This window comes from Cebus imitator, unplaced genomic scaffold (genome assembly GCF_001604975.1).
Source record: "Cebus imitator isolate Cc_AM_T3 unplaced genomic scaffold, Cebus_imitator-1.0 Scaffold145, whole genome shotgun sequence".
In the NCBI taxonomy this organism is placed as follows: Eukaryota; Metazoa; Chordata; class Mammalia; order Primates; family Cebidae; genus Cebus; species Cebus imitator.
In genome coordinates this window covers 617,599-637,017 of record NW_016107460.1, presented here as the reverse complement: position 1 = coordinate 637,017, position 19,419 = coordinate 617,599, and the positions used below count along the sequence as shown (strand labels likewise).

Here is a 19,419-nt window from a genome sequence, read left to right as displayed (position 1 = left end):
AATTCTGGAAACAATCCAATGACCATTCCAAATAAAGTGTAATAAAAAATGGTGGTATATCCACATGGCAGATAGCACGGCTGCCTACAGCAGCAAGTGTGCATCTTCTAAACACCATGCTGAAAGAGAGAGGCAGGATTAGGGAATTTCAAAGAATGAAGTTCCAAACAAGCAAACTAAACACCATTGTCTAGGGAAACATACTTCAGTGTTAACACAGAAAGAGAAAAGCAAGAAAGTGAGTCCCACAGTCAGAGTAGTAGTTGCTGGTGTCGGGGGTATTAGGTGTATGGGATGAGGAGGTGGAACTAAGGGTTGTGATTAGGTGAGTACCTGAGAGAGGCTTCTGCAGCACTAGCAGGATTCTGATTCTTTGCTTGGTGGTGTTTCATGTGAGTCGTTATAAAAATGTGTTAAGTGGTACAGGGATATTTTATGTACCCCAGTCGATACAGTATATTTCACGATAAAATAAAAGCTGGGGAAAAGAAAGAGAGAAGGAAGGAAGGAGGAGAGGAGAGAGAATGATCTTCAAACATTGCCGTATATCTGAGGAATTAGATATCGGAACTAACCATAACAATTCCTGGAACTATAAACATGAGTCAAGGGATGAGAAAAAGTGCTGGACATGGGAAGGTGGCTAGAGTGCAGGAAAGAACTCAGTGTTGTCAGATGAGGGGCGCATGCACATGCTGAGAGCATTGTTTTGTGTTTTGTGGCTTCTGGAGGAAGCTGCCAGGGTCTGGCCTCACTCAGTGGACCTCACCAACCCATCATCCATGAGACCTTTTGAGGAAATTTCCAGGGCTTTCTCAGTGTTTTTCCATTTCTGGCTTAGAAACAGGGAGTAAAGGAAGAGAAAAGACACATAGCTGGTGTGTGTGTGTGTGTGTGTGTGTGTGTGTGTGTGTGTGTGTGCGCGCGCGCGCATGCGTGCATATGAAGAGAGAGGGGCTAGGCTGTGGACAGCTGGTGGCATCACCATCCATCCAGAACAGGGGGCACATTCTCGACTGCTCCCTCTCCCGCTCCCTCACCAGACCTCTCCTCAATCACCCAGCTCTCCTACCTGAGATCTTTAACATTTCTTGAAACTATGCCCCTATACCCTCTCCCCAACCACTGCCAGGTCAGGCCAGGATGACTGTAACAACCTCACTGCTCTCTGTATTGATCTTACCCTCTCATCCACCCCTGCACTGAAGCCCTACAGGTGTTTTCTAAAATGCTCTCTTGTCATATCATGTCAGTTTATACACCTTCAAAGACCCCATAGCCCAAAGATCAAAACCGAACGCCCTAGGAAGGGCCTGTGCAGCCCACCTCCAGCTTGCTTCTCCCTCTCCTTCCCGCCCAGCCTGCCTCCATCTCCAAATCCAAGGCCCAGTATTAACCAGCTCTCCAGCTCTTGACACCTGCCTGCAGTTTCCTGGTTGTATGGTGAGGCACATGCCGTGTCCTCTACTGAGAGCCCCTATTCCTCCTGATGTGGCCTTGAATTCCTGCTCATCCTTCCCCTCTGAAAGCTACTCAGACCCTCCAGACAAAGTTCCTCTCCTCCTCCTGATGCTGTCTATTACTCCACTGTTACTTGTCACACTTGACTGAAATTAGGTGTGGGCATGTCTTCCTGCCATCTCTGTAACCTAGCAAACCTAGCAGCTATTGTAATATAAAGTCGTCTATATAGGAGGGAATTGGGGGAAATGTTGGTTGAATTGAGCTGAATTTAACTGCACTTTGGAACTTTGATTTTCTATATTGTATGATTCTTTGTCTGGAATCCTTCCAATATGTCCTCCCTCACTTCCATGCCAGGCTGGCCCCTCTCCCTGGATAGCTTTGCCCAACCTCACTTCAGTTGACCTAGCACATCCTTCAAGACTCAGATAAGGAGCCACCTCCTCCAGGCAGCTTCTCCTGATGCCTCCTACTAAGCTCAGACTCAGCCTGTGCCCGTCTTGTCCCACTAGAAACACCTCATCTTCCATTTCTATGTCTGGCATCCAGCGAAACGTCTGCCATAGGATGGATGTTCAGGAAATAGCAGCTGGATGAATGGCCGTCTACCGGGTTAATATGTTGAAAAAAATCCACCTCCAAGTTTTTCTCAAGTGAACACTAACCTATCTTTAAGAAGGAAATAAAGTAACCATATCAAATATGTAGATGTGTATTAAGATATAAAGTACAATATAAAACTGTAGACATGTATTTGTATAGCTATAAACACATGCATTGAAACATTCCTAGTTTTCAGTAATACTATAAGACTAGGAACTTTTTAAGAAAAATATTATATATGACCTTATGCCTAGAATAAATGCTATACAGTCTAAAGTCAGCAGTTACTTACTGCTTAGCTGCTTCCCAACTGGGCAAGTCCTGTAGCCCTCAGAGGGGGGCAGGCAGTCATTGTCACATCAGAGCCCCAGTGATGCGTGCCTGCAGGCTCACCCCAACACTGCTGGTGGTAACCCTGTGCCCTTTCAGTCCTGACTCACAGGATGGAGAGGGCCAAGAAGGAGCTCCCTATAAGAGACTTTAAGGAAAGGAGGGAGCACCTGAAAGGTTTGAAAGAGTGCATCTTCCATCTTTGACTTCACTGATAGGGTGGTGCTGTTGATGACTCACAAGCGATTGTTACCTTAGGTTCCTTCAGCCCATTGGTTCCAGGAGCATGGTTCCAGGAAGTCGTGTTCTGCTGGGGGCTTTGCATGGGATAAATCACTTCTCTTGCTGCTTTCCAGATTCTTTGGCTTTGGCTTTTGATAGTTTGACTATGATGTGTCTTGGTCTTGGGGTTTATTCTACTTGGAGATTGTTGAGCTTCTTGTATATGCAGATTTGATGCAGTTTTTCATCAGATTTCAGAAGTTTTTGGCCATTATGTCTTTAAATATTCTTTCTTCAATTTTCTCTGTCTCCCCTCTTTCTAGGACTCATATAATGTGCATACTAGTAGCGTGAGGGTGTCCCCCAGGTCTCTAAAGTTGTATTCATTTTTCTTCATTCTTTTTCTTTCTGTTGCTTAGATAATCTCAACCTATTTCCAAATTCATGGATTTTTTTTTTTTCTGTCAGTTCAAATCTGCTGTTGAACCCCTCTTTGGTTTTTCATTTTCAACTCCAGAATTTTTGTTATGTAGTAAAATTTTTAAATAAATAAACGAACATAGCCATCATCTCATATAGTTACCCTTTTTTGTGCATTGTAGCAAAAGCACCCAAAATCTACTCTCTTAGCAAAAATCCTTAATACAAGGTTATTAACTCTAGTCCTCAGGCTGTACCTTAGATCTCTAAATTATTTATTCCTGTATCTGCAGCTTTATACCCTTTTACCTCCGTCTTCCTGCCCACTCCTCACACCTAGCAACCACCATTTTATTCTGTGTCTATGTACTTGACTTTTCTCTCTTTCTTTTTCCTTTTTTTTTAGATTCCACATATAAGTAAGATTGTGTAGCATTTTTCTTTCTGTGTCTGGCTTATTTCACTTAACATAATGTTCTCCAGGTTTATTTATCTTGTGGCAAATGGCAGTATTCTCTTCTTATGACCAAATAATATTCCACTTTATATATGTACCACAATTTCTTTATCCATTCATCCATCAATGGACCCCTAATCCATCCAGAATTTCTCCAGAAATTTTCATTGTGTCTCCAGAATTTCTATTTGGTTATATATAGAAAAGTATATATATACTTCCCTCTCTGTCTTTGTTTATACACACACATACACACACACACACTTTTCTATATGTATACTTTTCCATATACTTTTCTATATATATATATAAAGTATATATATATATATATGAAGTCTGTGTATATATATACACATACTTTTCTATATATATACACATGCTTTTCTATATCTGTTTGGTAAGACATAGTTTTTAATTTTTTCCTTTAATGCTTTTTTTTTCTTTTGAGACATTGTCTCTGTCACCCAGGTTGGAGTGCAATGGCATGATCTTGGTTAACTGCATGCAGCCTCAACCTCCTGGGCTCAAGTGATCTTCCCACTCCAGCCTCTCAAGTTGCTGGGACTACAGGCGTCTGCCACCACACATAGCTAATTTTTTGTATTTGTTATAGAGATGGGGTTTCTCCATGTTGCCCAGGCTGGTCTCTAACTTCTGGGCTGAAGTGCTTTACCCATTCACCCTCCCAAAGTGCTGGGATTATAGGTGTGAGCCACCACACCTGGCCTGGTTTGCCTTTCATTCTTTAGGATTGGTTTCTTTTTGTTCTTTAACTTCATTTGTAATAGTTGACTAAAAATCTTGGTTTAATCGTCCAATGTCTGCAATTCCTTAGGGACAGTTTATAACCAAAAAAAGAATTACTCAGAGAAAAACAGTTTCAAGCCAGGCCTGGTGGCTCATGCCTGTAATCCCAGCACTTTGGGAGGCTGAGGTGGGAAGATGGCTTGAGTGTAGGAGTTTGAGACCACCCTGCACAACATAAGAAGACCCTGTCTGTTCAAAACTAAAATGAATTAGTCAGTTAGGCTGGCACATGCCTGTAGTCCCAGCTACTTGGAAGGCTGAGAAGGAAGGGATCATTTGAGTGCGGGAGGTTGAGGCTGCAGTGAGCTATGATTGTGCCACTGCACTCCAGCCTGGGCGACAGAGTGAGACCCTGCATAAAAAAAAAAAAAAAAAAAAAATAGAATAACAGTTTCTATTGGCTGCTTTTCCCCTTACTCTGATTGCAATAAAGGGTTTACTGTTTCTTTGTATGCCTCAAAAATTTTTGTTGAAGTTGGACACTTAATATAGTAACTAAAAATAAGAGTCCCACTCCCAAGTTTTGTTGTGGACGTTTATTGTTGTTGCTGTTGCTATTTGTTTGTTTGCTAACTTTCTTGGACAAATTCTATGAAGCTTATATTTTTTTGTCATGTGTGGGCACTAAAGTCTGCTTATTATCTTAATGATCAGGTAATGATTGGACAGAGATCTCCATGAACCGATGTCTCCTTTCCTTTGCCGAGGGTGTGTGTGTGTGTGTGTGTGTGTGTGTGTGTTTGGTGGGGGGTGGGGAGGTGAGTGTTGGGCATGCTTTTAATGATCATGCAGGCAGTTTATGATTCTGCCTTAATCTTCATGTCCTTCTTGTGAGAGCCTCAAAGTCAGCCTGAGGTGAGAGATTATGGCCTTCTCAGGTCTTTCTCAGCCTTGTGCACAGTCACACGCACGTGACCCAAATTCTCAGGAATATATCAAAACTCTTCAAAGTCTCCATTTTATTCTCCAGTTTTTCTTTTTCAGTTACTGGTCAAGCCTCTGGTCAACCCCAGCTGGTAATGGCAAATCAAGCACCTATGATGTTAGATAATTACCACTATTTTTTTTTTTTACAAGTACCCTGAGGATAGGGTTATTTGCAGAGTAAGCTCTGAGTCAAGTCAAATAAAGACAAGTTCTATGAAGGAAGCTTTTCAGTGAACTGCCAAGCACGTCAAATAGTAATTCTTTGAGGATGGAAAGAATCCATCCTAACTCTTACTCAGTCATTCTGGAAATCTCAATTATTAATTTTTAAAAACCATTCTTCTTTTCTAATATATATGCTTAAGACTATCAGTTTCTGAGACAGCTGAGTAAAAACGGATCCTGGGAGAACCTCCCACCTGCCACTCGGTGGACAGGGCAGGATCTCAGGAAGTTCACACTGTTTGCAGAGGGGAAGGATCCTGGCCTCTTATGTTTCTGCGTAGCAACCTAGGATTCAATCTGTGAGATGGGGGCCTGTTAGCAGGAACCCCTTTCACTTTGCTGAGTTTTTCCCCCCTTTACACCTAATAATAAATTTTGTTTTTCTTACCCTTCTAGGTGTCCACAAGCCTAATCTTTCCTGGTTGTGTGACAAGAACCTGGTTTATAGCTAAGCTGAGGAGAAAGTCCTACAACATTTCCACCTAAGTACACTTACCTGCATCTCACAGGTTTTGATATGTCACCTTTGAATTACCATTCAGTTAAAATGTTTTTCTGATACCATTGGAATTACTTCTTTGATCCATTGGCTATTTACAAGTATATTTCTTAATTTCCAAATATATGGGGATTTTCCAATTACCTTTTTGTTACTGATTTCCAGCTCAATTTCATTATGATTTGCACAGAGAATATGGTTTGTATACTCTAATTTCAATCATTTCAATTTGCTAATACTTGCCTTATGCCCCTGTATACATTCAATTGTGGAAAATGTTCCATGTCCACTTGAAAATAATTGGTATTCTTCAGTTGCTTGATGCAGTGTTCCCTCTCTATGTATGTCTGAACTAGGTTGAGTCTTTACCTACGTCGTTCAAACCTTCTATAGTCCATTTCACTATTCTTTCTTCAGCTGTGTCTAATATACTGTTTTGATTCAGTCTTTGATTTTGTTTATTAAATATTATTCCAATCTAGGATATTCACTTGGTTCTCAGTTTTTCTGGTACTAAATTTATCCATCTTGATTTTTAATTCCATGCATTAATTGTAGTTATGTTAAAGTCTATGTCTTGTTATTATTCAAGATCTAGATCTTCTGTGAATATGTTTCTATTGTCTGTTTTCCCTCTTGATTTTCTGTCAAAACTTACTTTCTTATATGGCTTATTATTTTGATAGAGTGCCAATATTCTGAGGCTCTTCAGCATGTTATCTTCTTCCAGATGTATTTATTTTTTATTCTGGTAGGCAGTGAGGCTAGAAATCAATTACTTTAATCCAGTGTGGAATTGAGATAATTCTAAACTGGGCTTCACTTCTTGTGAGATAGGCTTCTTCAGTTGATCCTTTCTTCAAACAAAAGCTTGTGGTATTTTTCAGAACCTGTCCTCCCTGATAGATCTTTAGGTGCAATTTTAACCCTTAGACCTCTTTTACCTTGCTAAAATTTCTGTTCAAATTTCTCAGCCTTTCATTCACTGCTTTCAATTTGAAATCAAATGCTTTGAGGGAAAAGAATCTTCAAATGCCATACTCACCTCCACTGTCTTTATTGCTTGTTCAGGTCTCGGTCTCAAAATTTTTCTCCCTGCCTAGGTATCTGTGAGATGTCCAGTTCCTCAAGTTGTTCCAAATACGATATTTTGCCCCAAACAACCTAGTCAGCCTTTACCTAGTGCAACACTCATATGGGGGGTTATAACCAAGAGAGTCATATAATAGAACTTTAGAATGTTGACCTGACCAAAAGGCCCAAACTAGCAGTAAATAAATCAATAATAATAATTAAAATAGCTAGCATGTGTTGATCATTTCCTATGCTCTCCATCACTGTCCTAAGTACTTTTGCATATATAGCCCATTTAATCTTAAAAATAAATTAACACATTAAGTATTAATACCATTTCCATTTTACATATGAGGAAGGAAGTACATAGAAAATTTCAGAAACTTGCCTAAAGCTACACAGAAGTAGAGCTTAGATTTGAACTAAGACAGTTTTGCTCAGAGACCATACCACTTTAAAATAGAATGTAACTATAATAATGTAGGCATCAATAGCCCAAGTCACAATGAGCATTATAGCTGGGGAGTCAGAGAAGAACAGCCAGCTACAAGAAATATTTTGAAGAAAGACTCAAAAGGTGATCAAATTGTTGCATGGCATGAAGATGAAGGAAAGGTCTCAATTACCCAGCCTCAATATCTGGAAGGTGATCCTGTGCTGATAGAAATGTGAAATTGAGCTGGAGTTGGTTTAGATGGGTTGGGGAAGTATTCTTACATGAAACTTTGGGATCCTCAGTGATTCACAATTCATAAAATGTTTGCTATTTCAGGTAAGCCTTATAGCCTCTGGAGGAAACGGCAATAAGATTATTATTGTTGAATGTGAATGGAGTACAGAAAGTAAATCAATTAACATCAGCAAGCTCATGGGATCGAAAAGGATATACTTTCTCCCCCCGCCACACACTGTGTACCAAATCAATAACTTCTGTTCACTCAAGATAGACAGTTTAACTTAAATATTTTTAAATCAGTGCCTCATGAGTGACAGACATTTAACTTAAATTGTTTTCAATGCTATTATTTAAAAAAAGTTTACCATTCTCTCCAATTTTCAAGGTAATGCATGTTCATTGTAAAACAAAAATTAGAAAATAGAGCAAAGACGAAGAAGAAAATGAAAATCCATATCCCAATACTCAAACATTTTGGGGTATATTCTTCTAATATATCTCCTGTGCTTATGACCACATATAATCTATGCAATTGGTTTTATTCTGTGTATGCTGTTTTGTGGCTTGCTTTTTCATATAATATCATTCAAACATTCCAATTTCTTTAAACATTTTTGACAACACAATTTTTCATTGCTGCCAGAGTCTACATTTGCCTATGTTGGAAAATTAATTTATTCCATTAGGGATATATTATGGTTGACCCTTGAACAACATAGGTGTTGAATTCATGAATTACACAAAGAGTATAGTATTGGATTTAAAATTTAAATATTAAAAAGTACTCATGATTTTAAAAATAGATATGGTACAGCTCTGTTTATCGAAGTGGACCAGCAGCAACAACGTCACAGAAGCCATGCATACCTGCTGCGCACAGATCATAGTCTCTAATACTATTCCCCACTAAGAGGAGCCAGGGCTCCACTGATGAGTGACTATTTTTCTAGGCACAGGGGATGGAAAGTATAAACTCAACTTGGGACATATTTTTTTAGAAAGCAAGGAAAGTTTTATGTCACATCAAAAAGACACAGGGGACTGGGCATGCTGGCTCATGCTTGTAATCCCAAAGGTTTGGGAGGCCAAGGCAGGCAGATCACTTGAGGCCAAGAGTTCCAGAACAGCCTGGCCAACATAGCAAAACCTGTGTCTACAAAAATACAAAAATTAGCATGTAGTCCCAGCTCCTCCAGAGGCTGAGGCATGAGAATCACTTGAACCCAGGAGGCGGAAGTTGTAGTGAGCCGAGATCGTGCCAGTGTACTCCAGGCTAGGCGACAGAGAAAAACTCTGTCTCGAAAAACAAGAATAATGTTTATAATTGCTTGAAATCCATGGAATTGCTAACAATTGATGATACTAAAAAAAAGAGAGAAAAAGAACTCATTTGTCACCATCTACGGTGACAGTTGAGGCTATTAAGTCAATTTCTTTGAAAATAAGAAAATGAATGAATAACGTATCCTGTCTTTCCTTTGCAAACTGTACATCATGATACCAAAGCCCATTGATGTGGGCAAGCTTTGGAGAAGAATGCTGATGGATCCACGTAGAAGGAGTGAGCGAATCAGAAACTATTGTTTCACGTTCCTAATTAAGTGGTTAGTTTGGCAAGTTGATCCATTGATTTTGAAAGCACTAATATACATGGTTGATGGGAAACTAGACATAGTGTCTCAAAATAAAACTAAGTGGAATATATATCATTGTATGATAGAGGGATCAGGCTATTATCTGTATAATGATTAACTTAACACCAGGAAGTATGGGTCAGCCAGATATCAGAGCCCCTTGATGTAACACAATGTGACTGTTTTTACATAGGCAAGTCTCTGGAAGCAGAGCCTGTGATCTACTGGGGGATGAGGAAGGCTCTCTGGAGCTAGGGAGTGAAGGAAGCAGGAAAGGGCAGGGGAAAAGCTATGTGAGGCTAGGTCCCAGCTGGAGAAGAGTGACACCCTGATCCCACGGGTAGCTCAGGAGCATGACCTGCTCCACAGGGTCTGCCCACCTTGAGGAGCATGCCACTGCCTGCAGGCTTCCCTCTGTGCACCATTCCCATTTCCTTTCTGCTTCAGCCACATGATGTTGGTAAAGGGCATCCTGTGAGGTGCTGGAATATAACCTCCATGGATGCAGGTGAAGGGGGCTGAGTTGTGGCCTCCAAAATTTATCTGCTGAAGCTCTAACCCCCAGGCCCTCAGAATGCACTAACTATATTTGGAGATAGAACATTTAAAAGGTAATTAAATTAAAATGAGGTCATTAGAGTGAACCTTAGTCCAACCTGAGTGGTGTCTTTATAAGAGAAGGAAATCAAGACCTAGAAACACACAGGGTGAAGACACGGGGAGAAGGCAGCCACCTGCAAGCCTGGAGAGAGGCCTCATAGGAAGCCAATCCCACTGATGCCTTGATCTTAGACTTCCAGCTGCCAGAACCGTGAGCCACCTTACTGTTGTTTGAGCCACCTCGTCTGTGGTACTTTGTTAGGGCAGCCTGAGCAAATGAATGCAGCAGAGATCTTTATTTTGCTTACTGTTTCATTCCCAGAACTTAGAACAGTGTCTGACACATAATAAACATAGTTATTGAATAAAGAAATAAATGTTCTATTTCTAGAGTTTTAAGTAGAAAGCAGGGGAGAAGACCTCTACTTTCAGATTTTCTCTCTATATATCTGTGGTCTCTATTCTTTTGCCTTTCCCCATCACACTTTATCCCAGCAGAGGTTTCATCCTTGCCTTCTCCTCCCATTTTCTTCTTCCAATGAAGGAAGAATTTTTCCTTACCTTGCTAATTTCAGGGGACTTTCTCTACATTCCATTTTCTTCTGTGCATTCCTTTGGATCTTTGTTCTTGGTGATTATGGCAGATTGACTTTTCCAAAGATGGCTTTAACATCTCCCATCCATACGCTCTTCTTGCACTATGACCTCTCCAATCCGCCATCAAGAGGCAGAGTCCTCTCCTCCATCTGAACCCAGGTGAGCCTTCGGTTACTTCAACCCACGGAATGCAGGATGTGTAACCACTGAGGGCAGCCGGGTGCAGAAGCCCTTTCTACCAGCTAACCAGAGTGCTAACCTTCTCCCAGCTCCATGCTCACAGCCTGAAAACAACCACAGAGAGATTATCTATGTCATAGGGGCCAGCAAATCATTCTCTCTTTCTCTGTCTCTCTCTCACACACACACATACACGGCTGATTAATAAATACAAGTGTACCACTGTTTCTGAGGCTAGATCATAAAAGATGAATGGTTTCCTCTGGATCTCTCTTAGTCCACTTGCTCTTAAATCCCAGCGCCTATGCTGGGAAGAAGCCCAGGGCTCATGAAGAGGCTATATGTAGTGTTCCGGCTCACAGCCCCAGCTGAGGTGCTAGCCACAGCTAGTGTCAGCTGCCACTGCATGTGAGTGAGGATGCCTTCAGATGACTGCAACCCCAGCTATTGTCTATATTCATGAGAGACCCAAGTGAAAACCTCCCAGTGGAGCCCTGCCAACCTGTAGAACTGAGAGACAGTATAATCATTAACAGTCATAATTGTTCATACTCCTTAGTTTGGAGTGGTTATACCCCAATAGATCATCAGAACAGTGATATTTGCTCTTTTCTTTACCATGGCATCAAAAGTCAAGGGGAGTGAAAATGCAACCATCTGACATTTTAAAAAATATTCATTTTACATGATAAATCTTTGTGCTCAGAGTGACATTCATTCACTTTTTCATTCATTAATTCATTAATTCACTCAATAAATATTGGTCAAGTGCTAATTAAGCATCAAACCTTGTGCTCAGTGTTAAGAGGAACCCACAGTCCACAAATGCAGAAGAAATGGAAACAATTAAATACAAATATAGTGTGAAAAACACGACAGTCCAGGATACACTGGGGGTGTGCAAAAGAGAAAGGGACCAACTCTTTCTAGATTGGAGTTCAATTGATGGCACAGAGAGCAGGAGATAGCCAAAGAAGACTTCAGAGAGGATATGGACCAGGCCACGTCCTGAAAACTGGGTGCTTTTCCAAGTTATTAGTGGGAAGCGTTTCTCAAACAGAGAACAGCCCACGAGAAGGGCATGGGAGCCGTGGGAATCAGATCTGGAAACCCTTGTTTCACGTGACTGGGCGTTTTAAATGCTGGGCAGTGGCTGAAGGACTTAGTGGGGGGAGCTGCCTACTGAGCCATGTTGAGAAATATCAGGCTGGAAAGATAGGTCCAAACCAAGTTATAAAGACTTTTGACTCTATCCTGAGAAGAAATTATTGGTAAAATAAGAAAGTATTATTTTAAATTTATTACAAATCAGCAAACATGCTTGATGATAAAACGCTCAGGGCTTACTGTGTGCCCATAATTTCACATTGATGTAAGAGTACCAGCTGACTGATGCCTCCCCTCTGGACTGTTCAGGGCCCTTGTCTAGCTTTTAAATACTTTCAAAATATCCCCAAAGACATTATTAAAGAACAAGGCAAAGTGAGTAGCATTCATCGTTTTGTAAATAACAGCTAATTTATTAGGCAAAGAAAACAGGTATGAATATTAGAAAGAAATCATCATTACTTATCGATGACTTGGCTTAGTACCGAATAAAGAGGGGGGGAGAGAATCAAAATTGTAGTTGATAATGACAGTAGAATACCAATTCTCCCCAAATTTATGTATAAACTTTAGTGCAATCTCAAACAAAATTACAGAAGGGTTTTTCTTTCCACAGGGGAACATTTCAAGTAGCTGGGACTACAGGCACACCACCCCACGCCCAGCGAATATTTTATTTTTTAGTCTAACTACGTTGCCCGAGCTGGTCTCGAACTCCTGGGCTCAGGCGATCATCCTGCCTCGGCCTCCCAATGTGCTCGGTCACAGGTGTGAGCCACCTTGTCCAGCCTGTTCCTGAAAGAGACGCCCGGGTCCCACTGAGAGGCCAGACAGCAGGAGGCGGCGGGGAGGGAGGGCAAAGAGCTGCCAGTAGGTGGCGCTGTGCATTTTCTCAACCCTAAAACTCGCCCCTGGGGACTTAGACCCTCGGGCTTGGAGCCCAGGTTAAGGACAGGAAGACAGGAGAGTTATTCCTTCCCTCATGCCCACTCTAAGGCTCCACCTTAGACCTGAGTACAAAGGTTGAGGCAGGAAACCTGACACTGGCGTGTCCGCGCACTCTCCCACAGGGCCTCTAAGACCGCTGAAATTGGGGCTGATGGAGACCCCGGGATTTTCCAGAGCACCTCGGACAACTGCCCGGTTCCGCAGGACCCTTGGAATGTTAGGGCTTGACTCCCCAGCCTCTCAGATGCTGGATTTGTTTGCTTATTAAATTATGCTAAAATACACGTAACATAAAACTCGCCATCTTAACCATTGAAAAAGTCCAGCTCAGTAATGTTAAGAATATTCACATTGTTGTGCAACCAATCTTTTTCATCTTGCAAAACTAAATGCCACATCCCTTAAACACTCGCTCCCCATGTTCCCCTTCCTCCAACCCTTGCTCCCATCCCCTTCCTCCAGCATCCATCGACTTCCATTTCTATGAGAGTAGACTGTTCTATGCGCCTTATGTGAGTGGAGTCATACAGCATCTGCCTTTCTGTGGCTGGCTTATTTCCTAGCATAATGGCCTTAAGCTTGCAGCGTGGGTCAGGGGTTGCCTGTGGTTTAATTCTTCTTCTTCTGGACTATGAACTACTTTCAGGACTCACGCATTCTGTTTCTCTTTTTCTTAAATTGTCCTCAGGAAAATTAAAATACTGTCAAAAGTCAAAAAGAAAATGAAAACTTCTATTGAAATGCTTTTTGACTCCGGTAAAAGTTAAAGTGAGGGACCCTGAAGGTTTTCTCCCAAATTAGGAAGCCATCAGGATGAGTAGATGGTAAAAATAGAAAAGGTGACTCAAATAGAAGAGTGACATCAGAATGGAAAGCTTCCAAAAAAGCATCCAAAGAATGAGGATGGTTACACAGAACTAATTTGTTGGGGAATAACACATAAGCAAAGATGAAAACAAAGACAACCTTTTGCGCAGTCTTGGGGAATAGTGAGAGTGAACACTCATCAATGTCCCTTGGCTTTCTGATTGCTCCTTTTGGGGTGCACAACCTGGTCTTTGGGCAACTTTAGTATCTCCATTTCTACAGCTTCCATCAAGAAGTCAGGCCTACCCTCATTAACTCACAGTTGCCTTTGTAATTAAACTCAGGGACATGCTCATTAACTCACTACTTTTGCAACAAAATCAAAATTCTTTATGGGATACATTTGATTTTATTAAGTAATCTTTTTACTCACAGTATCTGGCTTGGAGTCAGCAGTATTCATTCAATGAATGAATGAACTCACTTTTACCAGGAGAACCACCTCAACTAAAAACATGCATTAAAAATGTATACTCTGAATTCAACTTTCACTCAATTCTACTATCATCTCCCCCAATGTGCCCTTTATTCATATGGGAATAGTGTAGTGGTGCCACATGTGGACTCTATCACATGGCCTGAGTTTAAGTTCATTACACGCCTCGTAGCCATGTGCCTTTAATCTCTCTGGACCTCATGCTACTCATCTGTGCAGTGGGGGTATTAATCGCACCTGCTTTGCTTTGGGCAGCATTTCCAGTGGTAGTTTTCCGCTCACATCTCTAGGGTTGGCAGCTGCTTCCATTGTCAATTGTTAATCTCTGGGTTACTCCACCTACATTGTGTGTGATTTTTCAGCTCTTCCATGGCTCTTGTAACTAATTCCCCATATCATATTCCCTGTTTTCCTAACTGACAGTGATTATTATGACTATCATTTATCATTAGCTTTGGAGTCTCATAATCACTTTCCAATCACACCTACTTTCTCCCCTACAAAAATCTCCTGTTTCTGCACTCACAAATACAGTTGTCTGGTTTGACAGAAAAATATTCTTTGATGAAAAATTTTGCTGCATCTTTGGGGACATGTGGAAAAACTCCTGAATGACCTGCCATTATTTTCTCCCTTCCTGAACTTCCAGGAAGACTGTCCCCATAACCAGAAATTTTCTTTGTTTTGATGTCTGGGCTAAAATGTGCTCAGAAAGGACTACTGTCCCTTTTTGGCCAGGTCCAGGGCAGGCTCTCGATCACTGTGTGCTCCCAGATGCCACCATTGTAGCAGGGAAGGCTTAAGGCTCTGACCTCACTGCTCATAGTCACTCTGCTTCTGCTCACTTAATGTGATATAAGTTTCAGGTACCATCATGCATCACTGAACAATGGGGATATGTTCTGAGAAATGTGTCATTAGGCAATTTGGCCATTGTGTGAACATCATAGAATGTACTCACACAAACTCACATGGTGTAGCCTACTACACACCCAGTGCTCCCCAACCTTTTTGGCACCAGAGACCAGTTTCATGGGGGTGAGGATGGGAGAAGGTTTTGGCATGAAACTGTTCAACCCTCAGAGCATCAGGCATTAGACTGTCATAAGTCCAGCCTATTGTTCCTAGCCTACACACCTGAGGCTTTTTACAGTTAACCATTTTTTTTATAAGTAGAAGGAGTACACTCTAATGATAAAAAGTATAATATAGTCAATATATAAAGTAGGGACCTGATTGTTTTTTATTACTGTAAAGTATGTACTATGCACAATTGTGTGTGCTATACTTTTATATGACTGGCAGTGCAGTGGGTTTGTTTACACCAACATCACCACAAACACATGAATAATGTGTTGCACTACAACATTGTAACTACTATGACATCACTAGGTGATAGGAAGTTTTTAGTTCCATTATAATCTTAAGGAACCACCATCCACGTGGTCCATCATTGACTGAAACGTTATGTGGCTCGTGACTGTAACTGTATGCCCTCTCTCCTTGCTCCTCTGCCCCACCCTGTCCTGTGGTGTGAAGTGGTCAGCTTGGATTCAGGACTGGGAGAGTGGCAGGGCCAGCCCTAGAGTGATCGGAGAAAGTGGCCTGAGGCACAAGGCTTAAGAAGGTGCCCTCACAGGGCCATGCAAGTGCAGGGGTGGCCTCTGAGGGAGCAGCTCCTTACGTTTTGCATCACAGGCTCTGCTCTTGCCTCACCCAGTCCCTCCTCAGTAGACTGGCCTTTTCCACCAAAATGACAACAAAAATCTGCATGCCAGGGTTGGAGAATGCCATGTGGCATTTAATGTCATGTGGCGCCAGTTTCTCAAACTGTGGTCCATGGAGCATCTGCAGGAGGCTTACCAGAGTCTCAACTGCAGATTCCTGAGCCCAGGCTGGACCTACAGATTCAGAATCTTTGGGAGGTGGTACAGGAATCTCCATTTCAATAAAGAATCTCTGGCACTTCTTATAAATCAGCAGTCGAGAACTTCTACTATTAGGTGCTTGCTACCAACACACAACAGCGTCACACAGCAGCCTGCTTCAGGACTAGGAAGGCCACTGTGAGAAAGCTGATGACGTGGGGCACAATTTGGCCTCCCTGTAACTTCACTCTGTCTCAGAGCTGGCGTCTAGAATCACCCGGAATCAACTGAATCCCTTTTCTACGTGGCAGTCCTCAAGTCCATAGCGCACCTCATATCCTCAGCCCACTTTGAGTACTTGCACCCACTTTCCTAAGCAGCCGCTGCTCGGTCCACTATCCCTCATGTGCCACCAGCACGCAGGGAGGGCAAGGGGTGAGAAGGGGCTCGCACCAGAAGTAAATCCCTAGGTTTAGTGGCTAAGGGACTGAAATGAATAGTTTTCCGCGACAATTCCTAACTCCAAGGGGTCGGCCATCTTTCCACAGCTCCCGGGGTCGCTCTGCTGCCCCCCGGCGGGCCCCGGGCACACTGCAGGGGTATAAGCCGGCGGTGGGGCTGCTCTGCCCACACGTGGGAGTGGGAAATGGAGAGAACCCGCCCCTTAGAGGAAAAGCCACGAGTTGCTGCTGCGTTTCAGGAAAGGGAGAAAGAAAGCGTGCGACAGGGAGTGGGAGCCCCAAGTGAAGAGGAGCCCCTGCAAAGTCAGCCCTGGACACCGGGACCCCAGAGGGGCCGAGTGCTGCCTGGTTCTGGATCCCACTCGGCTCAGCTCAGGTGAGTCTGGCAGCCCTGGGCAGCCTGTGAAGTCGGAGAGACAGTCCTAGCAGAGGGTTTCTTGGAATCATTCCTAGGAAGATGCCGATGTGTTGATTTATGCTTCCTGGAAAGAAAATGTCTGTATTGTGGAAGTGCTTTTCTTGCTTGTGTGGAGGGAAAGAAAACAATCTTCATTGAGGCTAAGGGAAATGGGTTTTTGAAAGAAGAGGATAATCGTAAAGCAATAATGAACTACAGGGTGGAAGCAAGTTTGTGGGACTGTTAGAAACAACCTGGCGGCTGCAGGACAGCGAGTGGGGACCACGGACGTCACCTCCACGTTTTACTTGTTGGGCTCTGAGCAAGTGGCTTTGACTTGGTCAATTTAAAGGGATGGTAGAGCTCAAAGGAAGCGCATTTTCCGTTTCCTAGGAGCCAAAAAATGAAGGCATCCTAGGGAGGTTGTGGAATGACTGGAACACAGTAGGTATCAGTAACCTCGGCTGAATTCGTGCACGCGGACATAGCTAGGAGAGAAAACAGCACAGGTTACTTACATAGAGAGCTGCAGATAAGAGAGGACTGTGTCCTGAGCACCCGAAATGTTTGTTGGAAATATTCAACAATGCTACTTAACATCTGCTTGGAAGGAACAGGTATGGGGATGGTTAATGTCTAATATTAAATGTTATTCAAAACCAAGCAGTGAGTTATTCCTCACAGCTGATTTAGGAATAAATAATTTACCAAACCAATCAGTAAAATCATAGTCACATATATATGTTCACTGTTGATTCATGAAACAAATCAGAGGTTAAAAATAAAGTCGAATTTTACAAATTTGAACTCTAAAACTGGGAACATTAGACATAGAAGGTTTCTCAGACCTAGTCCTATTGACATTTTGGAGCAGATAACTCTGTTTTTGGGCACTGCCCTGCTCCTTGTGTTTTGCAGCATCTCTGGTCTCTTTGTCCACAGCCCTGCCCTAGCCATGACTATTAAAAATGTTTCCACATATTGCCAAATGTGCCTTGGGGGTCAGATCACCTCTGGTGGAGAACCACTGAGATGGATCCATTGGACTGAGAATTGAAAGTGCGTTGAGCATGTCATTTGGCAATTATTGATTAATTCCCATGGCACCCTTTATTATCACTCAGCTGCCAGGAGAGGAAGCAGCAGGGGCTACTATCACTGGCCTTCTAGGTGTGAGACACACCGTCTTAGCATGCACAAGGATGAACTTCTGAGTCACTGCTTGATCACGCTGGAGAGAAGGCACTGCCCAGCCCGTTACCCTAATCTCTTCCTGTTTCAGATTTCTAACAAATAAGAAAACTCTTAACAAATAAGAAAAAACTGTGCATTTTCTTAGTACTTAGGAGGTATAGAAATCCATTAAATGGGTTGCATTGACATGAATCCGTCATTACTATGTATTTGCTCTATTGGGCATCTCCTGCTGTTGAGGGACCCTCTCTTGGAAGAGCTACCACTTCAAAGGGCTCCAAGGAACATGCAATTGAGTTTTGTGAGTTGTTCAAGTCCCCACCATAATAGTGAATAGGTCTTTTGTAGCATATTTGAATCTGCAAATTCACACAGGGAGTTCTGTGAATCAAAAAGCAGATCCACTGCTATTTTCTCAAATTGCAGCTTTCTTTGTGGGCTTGATCTGAATTGAAATAAATCCATATCATGGGTCGTAAAAACCAAATCACAAAGGGGAACATACAACTGGGAAACAAGCCTAGACAGAATTGGCAATATCACTGGCAATCAAAAATGTAAATTAAAATAATTCATTTCCACTTTTGCCTATGGGAGTAATAAAAATGCATTAGCCTTTCTGCCACCCAGTGGTGGTTCAGTGTGGTACAACTGGCACTCTCATATTGCTGGTGGCGCTGGAAATAGATACAGCTCATTTAGAAGTCAATTTTACCTCAAACCCAAAAAATTGCTTACGCTTTTTAAGTAAATAACTATTCCAAGAGATCTATGTGATGCCTGAAACAAAGCACTTTTCACAGAGAGAAATGTCTCTTAGGATTAGTTTTGAATGAAAAGTAAATATCCAAAAACAAGATACAGAGAAATATGGTTTGATGTAGGCTACTCTGTAGAATATAATTCAGCTGCGAAAATGAGAGTTCTGAAGACCAAATGGTAACAGAAAGAATGCTTATGTCAAAATGTGAAGTGTTCACTTAATGCACCCGAATATTGCAGCCATGTGAAATGTGTGTACATGCACACATGCGTATGTATATATGCATATACTTAAAAGCTCCCAAATACTAACCATTGTTGGGCTGGAAGTTCTGCAGTTGTTTATAATGACTAATGATTGTCTTTTCTCTGTGATCTAATTTTTCTGCGAAGTTGCTTTTGTAATTTATAAAGAAAATATTCCAAAAGAGAAAAAATATTACCTACCACCATCACATAATCTCTCTCCTTTTTTCCTTTGCTTCCTGGTGGACTTGCTCCTTTCTGCTTATCTATCCCCTACATGCAACTTTTTTAAAATCTCTGGACTTTTGGAAAGCAAACTACTTCTCATTTCAAATAATACTTCTTGAATTTTAAAAGGTTTTAAAAAAGAAGTTTAAAATTATAATGGTAAAACCTGCTAACAGGGGAAAAGGCAAGG

At 41.9% G+C, this 19,419-nt stretch overlaps 2 protein-coding genes across 6 annotated transcripts in view; one reads left to right on the top strand and one right to left on the bottom strand.

Moving 5' to 3' along the window:
• Window positions 1–2,617, bottom strand: part of CCDC70 (coiled-coil domain containing 70) — a 4,532-nt gene extending 1,915 nt beyond the window's left edge. For both annotated transcript variants that reach the window (XM_037743436.1, XM_017542460.2), the window contains exon 1: window positions 2,360–2,617. The gene's annotated coding sequence lies outside the window, so the exon portion shown is untranslated. The remainder of the gene's footprint in view (window positions 1–2,359) is intronic.
• Window positions 2,618–16,536: 13,919 nt separating this feature from the next.
• TMEM272 (transmembrane protein 272) overlaps window positions 16,537–19,419 on the top strand; it is a 32,117-nt gene continuing 29,234 nt past the window's right edge. Inside the window, exon 1 of one of the 4 annotated variants that reach the window (XM_037743442.1) lies at window positions 16,537–16,778. The gene's annotated coding sequence lies outside the window, so the exon portion shown is untranslated. The remainder of the gene's footprint in view (window positions 16,779–19,419) is intronic. The other 3 variants (XM_037743443.1, XM_037743444.1, XM_037743445.1) reach the window with 3 other exon arrangements.